Source organism: Danio rerio, chromosome 16 (assembly GCF_052040795.2).
Source record: "Danio rerio strain M-AB ecotype USA chromosome 16, GRCz13ab, whole genome shotgun sequence".
Lineage (NCBI taxonomy): Eukaryota > Metazoa > Chordata > Actinopteri > Cypriniformes > Danionidae > Danio > Danio rerio.
The window spans coordinates 9,691,204-9,709,445 of record NC_141036.1 but is presented as its reverse complement, the minus strand read 5'-3'; the positions used below and the strand labels follow the sequence as shown (position 1 = coordinate 9,709,445).

General features: G+C 37.5%; 1 protein-coding gene and 1 long non-coding RNA gene across 3 annotated transcripts in view; both read left to right on the top strand.

The window, feature by feature from the left end:
- Positions 1-18,242, top strand: part of adcy2a (adenylate cyclase 2a) — a 107,734-nt gene that overhangs the window by 11,545 nt on the left and 77,947 nt on the right. The gene's annotated exons all lie outside the window — the stretch shown is intronic.
- LOC141378167 (uncharacterized) lies at positions 6,860-18,088 on the top strand. Its single transcript, XR_015511041.1, has 5 exons — positions 6,860-8,893; positions 8,981-12,235; positions 13,399-14,601; positions 14,937-16,312; positions 16,986-18,088. It is a non-coding gene; the product is annotated as an uncharacterized LOC141378167 (long non-coding RNA).

Here is an 18,242-nt window from a genome sequence, read left to right as displayed (position 1 = left end):
AGTATGACAAACTTACTATGGCAAAGGCTTAAACAGAGCAGCGTTCATAATATCAAGCGAAATTAAAAGGAATAAGAGCTGAAAAACATTACCTGCTTTGTATATTTGTAGGAAACACAGTTTAAATCTGTTTAGGGTAAGAAGTGTGTGAGTTATTGCCGTATATCACTTAATGTGTCAGGAATATTAAAACAAAACCAACTTATCTCCGCTCCTTTAGCGCCCCTCACACAGCTCGATCCACGCAGGAAATTTCTCCTCTAGGGATTTTGGTTTTGAAAAGGGAAAAAAGTCCACCACCTTGTCCAAACTTTTAGGATACCGGGTTTCAGATTTGCACAATCCATATGCACAATGCCTTGGCCTGTTTCCATCACTCGAAAGCTTGATAGAGCCCCTGTGCGTAGCTACGGTTGCTAAGCCACGATTGGTGGGTGGCGGTTTTTGGGTGTGGTTTAGCGAAGGGTCAATTTACCTCTACTCCTGTACAGTACATGAGTAAGTATTTAACTTTTATTTCTCTTTGATTTTAGTATACATTTTGTAAAATTTTCTTAAAGTAAGTCCTGTTCCGGGGTTAATATGTTTCCATCCATCCCATGGCTAGTAAAATTGACACCATCTCTTAACAGTCTTATAGGGTGATATCTATAAGAGGTTATTTAATTTTTTGCTCACATATTTAAACAACAATAACAAAAAAAAATGCAATTAAAGTCTTTAATAGTCAATATAAAAACATGATTTTTGACTTCCATAAATCATGTCTTTTATTCTTTATTCTTTTTTTTCTTTTTTCTTTAATTTATTGCACAACATAAAACATGATGTCTCTAGAAATGGATTGTATACATCCTGCTGCTGCTGTAATGGGAGTCTGGAGTTTGACTAGAGAAGTATTAAATATTTGTGTCTCATATACTGTATTGTGCCACTGACATCTTTAGACCAACATCTTTTCTCTTCATTAACTATACAGTGCACCTGCAGATCAGCTAATGGCATCTGAAACAGCCAATGAAGTATTGTAGGAATCGCCACTGTAGGACTTATTTTACTGTTGTTTATACTATTTTCTTATCATCTACATCGGCAATCCATCTAAAACTACTATTTGTGCAGTTTACTTTATTTCATTTGTTTTTAAACAGGTAGAGTCTCAGTTTATCTTCTTAGAGAACACCAGTACACAGTCTTTAAGTGTTTTATATTTCTAAACTTTTCTCTGCATTTCCACCTGCTGCTCTGAGACTGAGAATGATTATGTGCTGAAAGCTCCATATTTCTGTCTTTGGACTGATATTTTATTCCATCTCATTTCTTAAGCAAGATGCTGCCGATTTGTTTACTGGCATTATATATAACTGGTCTTAGCATTGTGCAGTATACTATTTTTAATGATTGTTGACTTGCTCCCAAATATACCCATGCCGTTTGTCTGTTACTTTCTTGATGTGTGTTGCATAATTTCCATCCATACTCCAAGCATTAGCCACCTTCTTTAATGTTAATCAATTTTCTGTTCTGATCTCAAGCTTTGGCAAAAAAAAAAAAAAAACACAAATCAGAGGCCGCATTTTTATGATGTCATCATGTAGACTATTTGCAAAGTATTTTACAGTATTTAAAAAATATAAGAAACTAAAGTATTTTGATACAAAATGCTAACCCATTTTCATAAACCTTACCAAATACAAATTGCAAAATACTATTTTGTATTTGAAAAACGTATTTGAAATACTTGCCTCATATATATTGCAAATCACGGATTTAAACAAACAGCATTGTCATTTTTGAATGGATGATTCTGTTCCACTTGCTAAAGCCAGTTTTGTTTTGTCTAAAGTTTAAAATTATGTTGACATATCAATTCAGAATAAATGGTAGAAAGGCTCTTATTGACTAAATATATCTATCCTGCTGTGTGTTTTGCAGGGTTTCTTCTAAAGATTTTTAAAGCAATTGTAAACAATGTATATACGTTTTGCACAAATGAATGATAATCTTCACCCATCTTAAAACATTATGATGTCTGAGGTGTGAAAATATATGACACACATCACAGACTTCTAATATATCCTACATTGAAAAGCAATCAGGGCACAAATTGTAGGTTAAAATTGGTTATAAGGTTAAAATAAAATAAGTTAAAATAAAATTTGCGAGGCAGTGGCGCATTAGGTAGTGCTGTCACCTCACAGCAAGAAGGTCGCTGGTTCGAACCTTGGCTCAGTTGGCGTTTCTGTGTGGAGTTTGCATGTTCTCCCTGCCTTCGCGTGGGTTTCCTCTGGGTGCTCCGGTTTCCCCCACAGTCCAAATACAGGTGAATTGGGTAGGCTAAATTGTCCGTTGTGTATGTGTGTGTGTAAATGTGTGTGTGTGTGGATGTTTTCCAGAGATCGGTTGCGGCTGGAAGGGCATCTGCTGCGTGAAAACTTGCTGGATAAGTTGGCGGTTCATTCCGCTGTGGCGACCCTGGATTAATAAAGGGACTAAGCCGACAAGAAAATAAATGAATGAATAAAATAAAATATTAATATCTCACACACAAATATTTAATTTAATTTTTAAGCATTTCAATTAAAACAATTAAATGTAAAAAGTCTGGCTGCACATGGTTGTGCTTGTTTGTCCTGCAAGTCCAGTGAGGATAATTGTTTAACATTTAAAATTTTTGTGAACGGGAATTCAGCACTATCATTTCTACAATTCTTTTTACGAAACAGCAGTTTAACTCTGTTGGGGGGGGGGGGGGGTTGCCAGTTTGTCAAATGAAATGAAAACAAAAAAAGGTGCCTTAAAGCAACTAATGACTTGCTACTGTATGTTAAACCAAGACACTGTGCCTGACATATTGTACACCCTATCTCTGGAGTGGACAGCATATGGTGAAAGACAAACAAGGCTGATGTCAGACGTGTACAAAGAATGACTTCCTAAGATAGTCAATATCTCTGTTTAGTTCCAGATTGAGGGCTGATAAGGCTGATCTTAATATATAATCCCATGCGATTTAGCAGCAGTTGCACCACATTTACCCCAAAGATTTGAACGAAGCTCTTCATTAAAATATCACTAACTAGTTGCAAAATGCAAAATCCTTTATCTGCGTATTCTGAACCGTTGTCTGCACATGATGCTATTCAGGATGCTTAAGAACGCGCCCAGCGGATGCTGACCTGTCTGAGAGAGCTCGACATAGAAACTGTAGTCCCACTGATATTATTTCAGAGGCTCCTGGAGCATATGGCATCCGCAGCCGCTGACTCACTACTTGGTGGCTGGCTTTGGTAGTATAACTTTTTCATGTCAAGGACACTTTGTCTTGACTGCTTGCTAGCCATGTAGTGTCCTCTTAAACCTAGATTTTGAAATTCAGCCTTTTTTAAAATCCAAAATCCTTTAGTTGTGTGGAAGCTTCTCAAGCAGCCAAGACATGATACCCACACTATAACTCGAAACTGCTCTTCCTGCCTGATTGCTCCAGCAGGTCAACCAGCGAGAGCTTCTTCACATATTGGTTGTTTGCATTCTAAAATGTGTTCCTCTCTTGCTGTATTGTCTGCAGTGTTTTGCAAAGATTTCCATTCTCTCTCATTGAAGTCAAAAGCCGATTCATCCTCATTATAGGACCACTATAGTGTACTGCCAGCCTCTTAAACTGGTAACAGTGGGTTACTCCCAGTTGTACATTCCTCTTCTTCGTCATCTTTGGGAAGTCTGGTTGAGTAGTAGTAGCTCTTCACCATAGAAAACGTTTTGCTGGTTCAAGATGTTAACCCACCTGATTGTCTGAATAGACAAATTTGAATATGCTTAATGATAATTACAAGTAATGATGAATATGCTTAATAATAATTGCATGATAATTAACTCAATACTGTAGATGGATATAAAAACATGAGGTACTGCTTAACAGCATATTTTTTGATACATGCACAAACATACATAGATACATTCCACCATTACATATTAATTTGTCACAAGAAGAGATTTTAACCCTCCTGTCGTGTTCACATCCCACCCCTTACTTTAGTGTTCCCAGTCGAAATTGACCAGTCTTTTTTTAACTGCTCTTATAATAGCACAAAAATCATTTTTCTCCACCACATTTTTATTCAACATTCTTTAGCTGTGAACAATGTCTCAAAGTAGTGTTTAACATGAATTTACAAAATTAGACATAAAATAACTGCAGTGAAAATAAAAATAGGCACTGAAAATGCATTACAAAATGAACAATAGATGACAGAAATCAAAATAGTTTGTTTCATTACTAATAGACAGCTCGCTAAAATAACTATCACAAGTGGTTACCAAAGAAATTAAAAATTTTATCCATCTGAATGGTTGATCAACCAGCTAAGCACAAACAAAATGCTATCCTTTCCTGTGTTCTGAGTGATTGAATTTTCAGTCCTTCAAGTGTACTAATTTAGGCAATAGTGACTAAGGGTAGGGCGAGGCAGTGGCGCAGTAGGTAGTGCTGTCTTAGGTAGTGTAGTACTTGCTGTCTGACAGCAAGAAGGTCGCTGGGTCGCTGGTTCAAACCTCAGCTCAGTTAGGGTTTCTGTGTGGAGTTTGCATGTTCTCCCTGCCGTGGGTTTCCTCCGGGAGCTCCGGTTTCCCCCACAGTCCAAAGACATGCGGTATAGGTAAATTGGGTAGGCTACATTGTCTGTAGTGTATGAGTGTGTGTGTGTGTGTGTAATGGGTTGCGGCTGGAAGGGAATCCGCTGCGAAAAAAAAAAAACAAAAAAAAAAACTTGCTGGATAAGTTGGCGGTTCATTCGGCTGTGGCGACCCCCGATTAATAAAGGGACTAAGCCGACAAGAAAATGAATGAATGAGGGTATCTATGGTGAGCATGGACACAAAACTAGCACTAGTTATACTTTGGTCATTTTTGAGCAAGATTATAACTGTCTAATATAATAAAATAATTGTTGCTAAGCTAAAAGAAGAAAGAAAGAGAACAAGATTCCTTCTCTGTGCTTCTTTTCAGAAAGAGAGAAATAAATAAATAAACAAAAAGAATAAAATAAGAAAAGAAAGAAAGACAAACACACACACAGATGGATTCACAAAACAGACATCTGTCTAGTCTGTGTGAAGATATGATACCATGGTTTATCAGGAAGTTTATTCACATTGGAGGATCCAACACTTTCATGACAATTCATAACTTATTGGTTTAGTAGCTATTCCATATAAATTTGTACGACTTATTAATACAGTTTTGTACAATTGCTTTTCTCCAATGACGATTGGGTATAGGGGTGGGGTTGGGTGCCTCGCCTGCTTTTAAAAATTTTACAATTTTCTATGACTGAACTCATATGAATTAGCCACTAAACTGACACAACATAAAATAGTTATGTTTCCTTGTGAGATCAGGCTGGAGGATCAGCACAGAAGAGCATAAAAGAGATGTGTACCTGCAAATCATATTGTTCAGTCTGAAATGAGTAAGTGAGTGAGTGAGTGAATGAGTGAGTGGGGGTAGTGTGGGGATGTATTCTGTCTGATGAATGAATATAGCCTGGATACCCATTCCTATGGCGGTCACTTATGACTGGGAACACCACAGGTGTAATAAGGTTGATTAAAACACTCAAATTCAATGAAAGAGGTGATCATCATTTTTATATGTTAAAATGCATAGTGTGTATGATATCATAAGGCCTTGTGGAAATCAGATTTAAAACACAATATTTATGAGTGATTTAAGTTGAAAAATCGGTCAGATTTGACCCGAACACGACAGGAAGGTTAAACTCTTGTTGTTTTTTATTATTATTAAACTTTTTTTTTCATTCATATACCACTTGATCTAAAAGGCAAATTGTAAACAGTCCGTAAAAACTATTCATCGGCAGCCTAGCATCCATCTCCATCAAGCAATTGAGGGTCGGGGAAATCACATGGTCAAGGCAGTGGCGAATTTAGGCATGGGCAATAGGGGCAATCGCCCAGGGCGGCATCTTGTTAGAGGCGGCATTGAGTCCGTGACACCCCTCCCCCATACACTCTTAGCTTTTGTCTTCGATGCCACCATGGTAGCTGCGCTGAAGAATCTGTCATCAGAGTTTGACCAAGGAACTGTTGTACTTAGCGGACCTTCCGACTGGACTGTGCCAGTTTGAAAAGCTGTTATCTTGTTTTTGTGAGAGGATTTCCCTTCAGGAAACCAACTATTGGCACTCTTCTACACATGCAGAGCACCTGAAAATCGTTTTGTCAATATTTAATGTGATTACAGTATTTTACTTATCCCAAAATAAAAAAAGAAATGTAAAAAAAATGTACACATTAGAGCGTGTTATGGGCTATTACATCAGCTAATCAAATAATAGAGCTGACGCAAAATTAAACATAATGACAGATAAGTTTGGGATAAGTTTCTTTTTTGTTTCATTCTATTTTTAACCAGTTATAATTCAATAAATGATAAAACTACAATGTTAAATTAATACCAAATGACAGCTTTGACAACAGAGATGCATCACGCATGAGTGGTCAAATGAATCATTAACATCACCACAACACAAGTGCACAAGGCTGATATGTGCAAGGCTTCATTCAAAACTGTAGGGTTTACATTAATTTGTGTATAATCTACTCTTTCACAAACAAATCATTCCATTCTGTTATAAAAAAAAGAAATGCTATAACTTTTTTCTCTATGCGAGGCGATAGAATAAATCATCCTTTAAATGCAAGTTATTTACATGTTATGTCAATGCAAAAGTTGCGATGGACATCCTTTGGCAGTGCTAATTGAAAGTTTCAGGCATTTGATGTGATAATAAAAGATTTGCGTGAATCGCTTGAGTTGAAAAATCTGAAATTTATTAAACATTTGGGCTGTGTTAACCAATCAGGAACTAGCTAGTTGATGTGGCTCATGCTGCAGTCAAATTTCAAATGAATCAATTTATGAAAGTAGCACAGTTGTGCTTAATTTGGAACAATTGAGCCAAAAAAAAAAAATCTGCAGATAATGAACCACTGTTTTATATTTGACATGTCTGCTAGTTCACTTGGGTGCACAATTTGAACACCCTTACAGTGTTCGCTTTGGGTGTGCGCAACATCATTTTGGCTGGTGAAACGCACAACTTGTTTGTAACTTTGCACGCAGCTCTCCGTCCAAAATGTCCAAAACAGTCTGGTCGAGCTGGGAAAATTTGCATAAGCAACACCTTTAGAAAACCATATTAACTGCCTGATGCGAAGTTCTTTAGGCTTTTTTTGAAGCTTTGAGCAAAAACAATGCATATGTTGTGTCCACAGGCTCTCAAGTGCTTTTAAAGTAAATTTTAATTTTTATTGTATAAAAGATTTTGCATTAAGTATGCAGTTACTTGAATATATAAAACAACATAAGTTAGAAACAACTGTGTTAAAAACAAACATTTTCATGAGTGTCCTGCAAACCTATCCACAACGTATTCATTTTAAATACAGTATAGTTGAATTAATTTAGCAACTCCAGTCGCTAACTTCTTTACTACCGTTTCATCTTGACAGTAACTCCAAGTCACTCTTTGTTTTTGCAAATACTAGTACAATAGCAAGTGCAGGACTCGCAGATGTGTGTACATAGGCAGTGGAGGCTCACACTCGAGACCCAGGCAAAAGTACAAATCTGCCTTTAGAGACCTTGCATGGACCCCTCTATTTACCCAGCAGCTTGTTCTGTTCTGTTGGAAGCATGACTAAAACCTGCTGCCCTACTTCAAAAGACTTTCTGCCATATCAGAATATATGCCTTTTCTGTGATTCTTGTTGTGTTCTGCTGCCAACTTCATCATGTTCTCTAACTCTCTCATTTGCATCACATAATTAATAACATTGACTGTACTTACTGTCTGTGAACTGCACTCTCAGGACACAAAAAAAGACAAGGAACCCTGCACACCATGACTGCTAGAAAACACTGCTAATTTTTTTATTCCAAAAATGCCAAGTAATGACATGATTTATATAACATTTATAATAATGCGGTTCATGGAAATAAATGACGCTAAATCGCGGGTCTGCATCGTTTATAGTCAGAAATACAACAGTATATGATCATCTTCGAACTTCCAACTTTCGTTCTTGATTAATAAAAGCTTTCTTGGCAAACGCTTAGCGTGACACGGTGGCTCAGTGCTTAGCATTGTCACCTCTCAGCAATAAGGTCACTGATTTAAGTCCCGGCTGGACCAGTTGGCATTTCTGTGTGGAGTTTGCATGTTCTCTTTGTGTTGGCGTGGGTTTTCTCTGGCTGCTCCAGTTTCCTCATGTGGTACAGGTAAACTGAATGAACTAAATTGTCTGTAGTGTATGAGTGTGTGTGTTGAAGGAACCCACTGCCATATTGCAGGATCAAAACCAGTCCGAATCTGAAATCTTGATCAAGCGACACATTCTCTGGGGCCGTATGTACAAATCTTCTCGGAGTAGAATTTTACTCTTAAGTGTGTCAAAATTCTAAGAATGACTTAAGTTTACTTTTATCTCTAGACTTAAGATTAAGTGCAATTTATAAAGGTTCTTTAGTGTTAAGAATTGGTCTCAGCTATTCAATTATTTAGGAGTGTTTGTTGTATCTTAACCTAGTTAAGAGTAACAAGATGGCAGCAGAGAGCAGAGATTTCATCATGAAGGTATTCTTTCTGTAACTAATCTAGTCAGAAATGCAGTAACTTCTCAGACTCTACGAAACAATGCCTTAACTGCAGAAAAAAGGTAATAATTATTCTGTGTTTTTTGGTCACTGGAAAGATGCAGCAGTGCACCAACGAAGACTTAGGGCGTACTCACACTATGTACAGTTGCCTTGAACCGGGCCGAAGCACGCTTGTTCTACCTCCCGTCTCCCCTGACAGCCTGCACTCACATTGTATTCGCGCCCAAGCACGCTTGCATCATCGATGCTGCGCTATTCAATTAGAAGCGCTCTTGCTCAGCACAGTGGAGATTTCTTTAGTTTTATCCTTTACGTCATATGATATGCAGTGACAGTCAAATTTTTTCGCCGACCAGATCAGCCATTTTTGATGCTCATAACCAGTCAAAGTGCTCATGCTGCAGGAATTAGGAGGTTTGCAGAAGGTGCAGCTGTGTTTCATTTTGGTAAGAACTGTGTTTGTGTTTATGTGCTTCTAAATCAACGCCTTTAGCTGTAGATTTTGTTACCTTGCCAAAATTTACCCAATACTGTGTCATGTTAATATCGTTGGCCACGGAAATAAGAAGATTGGTAAAATATGATGTCTTCTATTTGCTGGACAAATGGTAGATAAAGTGTGAAGCTTTTAATCTGATTCAGTCTCACTCAATTAAGTCAAATCTTCAAGATCCAATTCCTTGAAATTAGCTAATGAATCCCTGATCCCTCTTTTAAAGTAGGTTGATCCCCTACAGTGTGAATCTGTTATGTTAATGTACAAAATAAACCTGATTTAATGTCCATAAACCGGGATTGGAGCGTCTTCCTTTATAATTGTTCTGACACGCGACTGTGCTGATGAAGTAAAGCTGAAGTAAATAAATGTACTTCATTACACACGTGCACTGAACATTAAAACATTTTAAACTTGTAAAACTTACATTTGATGATGACTGATGATCCTAGCGAACTGAACAGGCCTTTAATTCCTGGTTGCTTTGTGCACGTCTGGTCTTGTTGACATGATTATACAAGTGACTACCAGGACATGTTAATATGCGTAGCTGTCAATCAATTCGGTGGGCGGGGGGACCGCACGCCTACGTCAAGTTGTCGGTCTGAAAACGCTCCAATTGGTCCACCGTTTTTATGTTGTTAAATTGAAAAAAAAAAGGACTGGCTGTGTTTATTTCATGCCAATATGACAGTATATACACTATATCTACACATATGTCTGTAAAAATAGCTTGAAAAGTAGATTTTTCACCATAAGTGCCCTTTAATGTATTTCTTTTTTTAAGAAGCACAGTGTAACAGAGATACACAAATAAACTTTAAGATTAAGCTGAAAATGTACAGGATCTGACAGCAGCTTCATCATACACTATTAGCATAATCATAAGGAATAAAACATATTTCTTCATATCTTTAGTGAAGTGAGTGACAATATGTTTTCAACATGTTGGAAAACCATGGCCGTTTTACTGACACACCCGATTATGAGTCTGACCCAGTCTTATACGTAGATTTTACTGACAACAGCCTGAATGGGAAAAAAAATCAATATTTACTTAGTTTTATGTGGAGCACTAAAATCACGGACAGAAAGATCAGAAGATATTATGTGTAAGGCAGTAGTCTTGCATTGACCTTAAAGATTTGTCCAGTCTTATTACAACATACACGTACACACTAAAATCCTATAAGTATAAAATATATTGTTCAACTTTTGTATATAGATCATTACCCTACTCTTATATTGTCATTATGCACTGTTTTTTCCTTTAAGATAGAGGAGATCTAACTGTGTTCATCATAGTGTTAACTAGGAAACATTCTAGGGTCAATTTTACTGGTCACGTGTGGTTAAGCTAGGCTGTTGTGCTTTCCAACAGTCAAGCTCTTGTATTTTCTCCTGACACTTTGTCTGTTGACATCTGCTTCATTATTTATCTGATTTTGTAGGAAGCAAGCTGTTTCCTGAACAATATTCTGTAATTATAAACCAATAGATTTGGCAGGTGACCAAAGCTGCTCTGAAGATCCCAATTAAGCACAGGAACAAATTGTGTTTTTATTTAACTTCCAGCTCGTACAGAGATTAGCTTGGGAGTTTCCACTGAGTTCAGTACATTGGTATAGTTCAGTGATAAATAGATAATTGCCAATGGAGAGTCAATCATCCTGGGAACAGATTTTGATTTTTTAATGTCCTACTTTTACCCAATTATAGGACTGTTTGCGGTAGAGAGGGAAAGCTTTCTTAGCAGGGGGTGTCATACTGTAGCATAGTTAATGTGTTGAGCTTGGCTGAGCCAACAAGGTTTGACTCTGTTAATGGTCAATCGTGTTATCTCTGAGTGAGGTTTATGAGATTTTGGTAGAGAAGCAGATTGCATCTGGAGATAATTGTAAAGGAAAAAGGCAGTCGTACAGATGATAAATGGAACCATTATATGCTGAGGCTAACATTGCTACATTTGAGTTTATGCATTTCTTGGAATGCCAGTGTTGTTGCTAGCATCATTCTTTGGTACAGCCATAAGGTGTTTATTTTTGTTGAAGATAAGAATGAACTAATGAATGAACATCCATGCATTGAAGTCATACTTGGGCCCAATCCCAATTCTACCCCTTAGCCCTTTCCCTAACCCCAACCCCTCGCTTTACGTGTTCCGTGAATTAGTATGGGTATCCCAGTTCTCTAGCGTAGGGCTAAAGGGAAGGGGTAGATACCCCTTCAAACAGAGATTTTTCAGAAAAATTTCCCAGAATACACCAGCCACAACAGCAGGATAGCTGCACCTGGAAGTAAGGAGATCCACAAATGAGTATTTTTGTCATTATTATGAATTTTTACAATAAACAAGCACGTTTTTAATATATTCATAACTGCGGTCGTGTTTTACTATCATGTTTTAACACTAGAACCGCCACGAGGTAAATTTTACCCATGGGTATATTTCAAATGTACATACCAGTTTTTTAATAAAACATTAAAGCCTTCCAGTCATTGACTTCCTAAAATTGTATGATTTATAAGCCCCTAGTGTTCAAAACTATTTAGCTAAAGCCAGATCAAAAAACTGGGCATTTATACTGTACCTATAAGCGCCAACGCGGGTCAAATTTATCCACTATATAATGCCTGTATATTCACCATGACAAGTCATTTTCACGCCGCATGTGTTTTAACATTGCACGTAACTGGGCAACGTCTTTCATTCACTGGATAGTGGCACTACGTGTTGATGTACCACTGGACAGTGCAGATCAGCTGAGAAGAGTGACGTGCATGGTGAAGGGACAATGCAAACAGAATAAAACGTTTGTCAAGTGATGCTGAATGCTGTTTGTGAGAAGCAGGGATGAATGTTTACCCAAAATGCGTTTGAGCAATCTGTAGAACTAGGCGACTTGAAATAGTCACACAACACACATTCATATTTAGATTACATACCCTAACCATAAATGTTCAAACTTTGGATTAATTAATTAATAAATTTTAATTGAATTGTTTTGCCATTTTTGTCGTTTATTGGTCGCTATTGTGATAATAATAATATCTAATTAGTAGGGATGTAACGGTATTGTAAATACCGTCATACCGCAATATTAAATTTTTTCGATATTACCGAAGTCGCATGACTCGGTAAAACTATAGGTCTTCAGAGAAAATTTGCTCAGGCGAATGAAGCGAACGGGAGGTAGCTGGAACTTCATTTCCCATCAGCCCCGGCGTGGCCATAATCCTTTGCGGTCTGTTGTCGCTACAGATCCAGTAATGCGGAAATGGAGTGTGCTGTTAGTAGCGGAGATGAAAAAAAGATGGAAATGATTGAACCTAAAGCGGGTGTTGTCGCCGCGCGCGTGCTGAATAGCGGTGCTGTCGCGCGCGTTCTGATCAGCTGTGTTGTGGCGCGCGTATTGTAAAGCGCCGAGGGGGGGTTGAGCGCGCATACTCAAGAGAGGTGTTATCGCGCGCCTACTGAAGGGCTGGACTGGACGGAGGTTGTGTCGCGTCGCGGGGGCACTTTTGATCGTTTTGGAAGGGCATTTTCTATCCAAGACTAAAAAGGGCATGTGCACTGCACAGGTTGAGCCCTATGTGTGCACGTGCCTGCAAGTTGGGGAATACGACTAATAACAGTCATGGGGACTGCAGAAACACAGCACACTGTTCAGATTGATGCAGACATTGACTTGTACCGCAAAGAGATCTCTATCTCACTCATGGTTTGTCTTCTCAAGTGGGGGAAAGACAATGCACAACGTTACCCCACTGCTGTCAACATGGGCCAAGTCATATCTCTCTTGTCCCAGAATCCTCAGTCCCAAATGAGAGGGGTTTTTTCTGTTGCAGGGGACATTGTAAATACTCAGAGATACCAGCTTTTACCAGATTATAGTTATATGATAATTTTCCTTTAAACCCATCTCTATCTAAGTGAGTGATTAAATGTTAAATGTGATGAGTTTTTAACAATACTAAATTGAAACTTTATTTTTTTACATGGTTTAATAATTTTTTGTTATTAAAATTGAAGTTCCTGTTTCAAAGCTAACAGATAGATGGCTAATTTGTATGTCATTGACACTTTTGGCACTTTTTTGGGAGTATTTTCAAAAGTTTTTTTTTTTCCTGTAAATGATTCAATAAATACCGTACCGTGACATTCATACCGAGGTATTACCGTACCGTGAAATTCTGATACCGTTACATCCCTACTAATTAGCATTTTTTGATTACCTGCAGTTTCTTGGTGTTGTTCTCTTATTCAAATTATAAATGATAGAACTAAGCAAATGAATAATTAATTAGTTAAGGCTGTGTGCTCAAATTTGTTATTGCATCATACATTTACTGTGGCAAAATATTATTGCTTAATGTGTAGTCTATTGTAGTAATTTAAATAGCATAATTATATTAAAATATTGATTCATGACATTAAACTACAATATTTGCCCACCCAATAGATATATACTTCCCTTTAATTCTAGTTGTCAGTGCAGGCATGTTTATCTTACATTGTAAGTTTTGAAAACAAAAAAGGGCGAAACTAAAAAAAATAAAATAAAAAAAACGGACAAAAATATAGATGATGACTGTAGAGTCATGACTATTTCATATGTTCATATATTTTGTGACAACAGTGGCATAATTTAATGGCAGAGTGAAATAAAATGCTCTTTAGCCATATTAAAAAACTATTCAAGTGCGTGGATAAAAAACGCTAAATTTTGCTATGTATAATCTCTAATATAACCTCCTGTACAGCAGTCCCACAACATTCTGACTCTCGATGACACTTGAATACCCTGTCAGAAAAGTCTAGTGGCTGGGAATGGGCCTTTTACAGTGTCCACTCTAATGTTAATTGTGTTTTTGGTGTTTACATAGATGAATATGGCCACTGTGTAAACTCACAGTATAGATACGATCTTATTGCCACATTAGATTGTTATGAGAACATATGAAAGCCTTCAGTGATTTCTTGAAGATATATACCAAAAAATAAAGCAACCAAAATAACTACAGCTGTCGCAATTGTCTGATCTCATATGAAGCAAGAGATCACGATGACATCTGATGATGCGTGTAGATGTTGTAGTAGTGTCCCATTTCTTAGGGGTCAATTTTGAAGCCCTTCCCCTTCACACTCGGTTTTAACTCGGAAGGGGTAAGGGGTACAAAAATAGAATTGGGATTGGCCCTTGATTTAAAATATTGGAGCATTACTATAATAAAACAATTAACTCTGAGATGTACTTTAAAAACTGCTCGTAGATTCATGAGGCATTCCACTGGTTCAAACAAAGGAAAAAAAAGATGATTTGTATTAATTCTGGATTGCTGTTGTTATTACCCTATTGTGAGACTTCTTTAATGATCCCAGCTGTAGAGGAACATAATTCATCTTTTATTGATTTTCCTGCTTGTAACAAACAGAACTGACAACCACTCATCCAACCTGCAGAAGGAGCCGTCACCGGAATTCTGACTGTCAGTTCTTCGTTGGTTACTTCCTGTTTGGTGGCCATATTAACCTGGCCACACCAAACACAAACACAGTGCGAAGTATTGCCAGAATCTGCTGCCTTACCAAGCGTATTCTCACTGTTTGATCTGCCTTGTGTTATGACCTTTGAGCCTGTTATTTTTGACTACTGATTTTGAAAGATTTTGGTTTTTGCCTTGTTTGCCTTGGTGGATACTCTGTTTGTTACATTGAACCTGCCTGCTTTTTGACTATGATTTAGCCTGGTGTTTTAGATTTGTTTGCTATTAACTATTAAACTTCTTGCATTTGGATCCCATCTGTCTCCATGTCGTCACCACCGCCATTGTCACACTGCTGTTCTGTTGAATTCTCTTCAATTATTACAAAATGTAGCACCAGATTGTTGACTGGAACCAAGAAACAGATTATTGTTTCTCAGTCTAGCCTCATAGCAAATGCTGACAGCTAATCAGTTTAAGGTTTTACTGTATGTTATTAAAGCCTTGCATGGTCTAGCACCTGAATACAATTTCAGACATAGTTCAGTTTTATTCTACACATCGGCCATTGAGGTTGTCCAAAAATGCTTTATTAAATGTCCCAAAATGACCGGAACCGTCTGCCTGAGGGTAGCAGAGAGAAAAGTCTATGGCTTGGGTGGCTGGAGTCGCTGATAATTCTCTTGGCCTTCCTCATGCACCGCCTGGTGTAGATGTCCTGGAGGGTGTGACTGCAGCTTTAGTCAAACTGAAATCAGTTGTTGTTTTGTGTGTTTTCATTGATTCTTCTTGTTAACAGCATCATCTATTCCCAATTGCACTCAATCAATCACTAAGTATCTAATTAGCTTCATTACTGCCTCTGTTTTCTTGAATCTGTTTCTATCATTGAAGAGGCAACTTTTCGACTGTTGATTAAGTGTTAATTCATTGAACACATGCTGTCTGTGATACTATGTCTGTATTTTTCACCTACAGAAATTTCCACATCCATAAGCACTGTTTTAGATTTGGGTCTCACATAAGCTTGCCCTGTTAGGCCCAATAGCAGGGCTATTCAATTAGTTTGTTATGGGGGCCGGTTCATGCTATATGAGTGATGACACAACAGCATATAAGAGCCCATATGCTGTATTTTTCCTTAAGACACCCACATTGGCTTTTTCTACATAAAATGTAGAATATTACATAAAATATTTTGAAATTACATAACATCACTGCATTTTACAATAGGCTTTTAAAATTTTTTTTAAAAACATTCTAATGTATTTCAGAGCACAACAAAAGTAGGCTCTTCTACATTCAGACACAATCATATGTTATGTGTTGAACTGCATAACAATTATGGATGAACGATTATAGATTTTGGTTGTACGGTTATATAGTCTAAAGAATAATCATAGTTTAACAGTCATCATGTCTAATGTAAATTTAAGCTTTATATTGGGTAAGTACATAGCTATTTAGATTAATTGTTGTTGCCATCTGCATTCATACATACATCCTATTAATAATAATTCGTCCAACATATGGTATGTTTCTTTTAACAGAATTTTTCTGCTGCATGACACCCTGAAAGTGTAAAATACACTGCAACAAAGACTAAACAAAGACTACAACTTTGTTCAACCCAGGCTCATTTTAAAAATGTGATCCCGTGGACGTTTCTGGAGACCGCGAAATAAGTCCTGGGAGGTACGTATTTTTGCAGTTTTTGTTTTCGCGAATCTGCGAGAGGACGCTGTGTGTGCTTTTTTATATCTCAAATTTCTTTCGCAAGTGCCATCGCACCGGCTGTTCTTGCGTAAACCTACTAGATGCTGCTGTTTACCGACTGTCTGTCTGACTGAATGATTGACTGGTCGACCGACCAATCCAGTCGACTGACCCACCCTCCTCCTTCCCTAAACCCAACAAATTTTATTGATTGAGCCGTCCACCCACTTACTTTCCTAAACCAAACAAACGGTTTACAAAAGCCGTCCAGAAAAACAAAAGCCATTGTCTGATTTTTTTACCCTTTTGTTCACTCGTTTATTTTATTTTTTGCATTTTGTTTTTGTCTTATCTGATTTCTGGAACCGCTCTTCCCCAGACTTGAACCCCATCGTTGTGGTCAACTCCTATCTGTGTTTCAAGTCCACCGACATACACGACGAGCTAACGGGACAAACTGGTTGCAGTGGAAAAGACCTCCATATGGAGGTAAGCGGTCAGCTGGTAAGCGCGAAAAGGAAAGACATCATACCGCATAGTAGCGTTCGTTCAAATAAATGAAAAGCAGCCATAAATACCTTCGGCTACATACTTCGCGGTCTCCAGAAACGTCCACAGGACGACATTTTCAGAATGAGCCTGTTTTGACTTTGTTTCATCACTCAGGCAGACAAAAATAATTACAAAAAAGTTACAATATGAATTTATTACCAAAGATGATGATGGCATGCAAGAACATCATTTTCTGTGGATGTGCACTACTTTTTCCAAAAGAAATTGTGTGCCTCAGAACGTGAAAAAAATCACAAAAACAAATGGTATACCAATACCAATGTCAGGCAGGGAAAAAAACAGAGCTATCTATTTACCTATTTAAACCATTCAAACTGATCTATTTAACTATTTATTACTTATATAGATCCAAAGATTTGAGGACGCAAGTGATCCAAAAACAAATATAAACAACCAGACTGTCATCTTGGAGATATATTTAGCAGATGCTTTTATCCAAAGTGACTCACACACACAATGTGAACACAAACCTAGAGCATTGGGCAGTCCAGGGAGCAGTTGGGGGTTTGTCACCTTGTTCAAGGGATTCACCTCAGCTTCTTGGAGGGTGGAAGAGAGTTCTGGTTATTCACTCCCCCACCAAAGCAGGCCTCTATCATAGAGATTACCTTCCTAATCACAGTATTCCTCTTGTTATTCATGTAGATAATGGGATGAACCACAGCAAATAAAAATCTCCACAGACACAGGCCGTAAAGAGACATCTGCCAGATACGTTGTAACAAATTCTATGTCATGCCAAACCATGTAATTAAAGATACTGAACGGAAGGTTGCTTAGGTAAGCAAGATCAATAAATGACAGATTAAACACAAATAAGTCACTACAGATGTTTTCCCCTATAGTAGTTCTGTGACGATGGCTGGAAAATGCAGGGGTAAGCAGACAGCAGTTTTCCTAAAAAATGGTCCAAAGAGACATTTGAAACATGTGATGAATTCTAGGTGGATGAGAATGTCTCTGCCAGCATTGTACTATAGGACATTCGGAAGCGGAATGGAGAAAATAACTGCATTGCACTTCATTGACATTTAATCTATTTTAGTAACCTACAGCTTTAGTCAGCATGCATTTACAGATTAAAGACTACTAAGTTATTTAATTGAATTTGGACTAATTCCAGTGTTATAATTCAGAAAAAAAAAACGTTTGAAAAAAATTATCTATTTATTTTTTATCCATAAAGAATACATTTACAGAAATTCTCATAATCATTTACAATTTTTATTTTACCTTAAGGAAGTCCATAATAACTTGTAACAAGATCCTGAAAAGCAACAAAGTTGGATT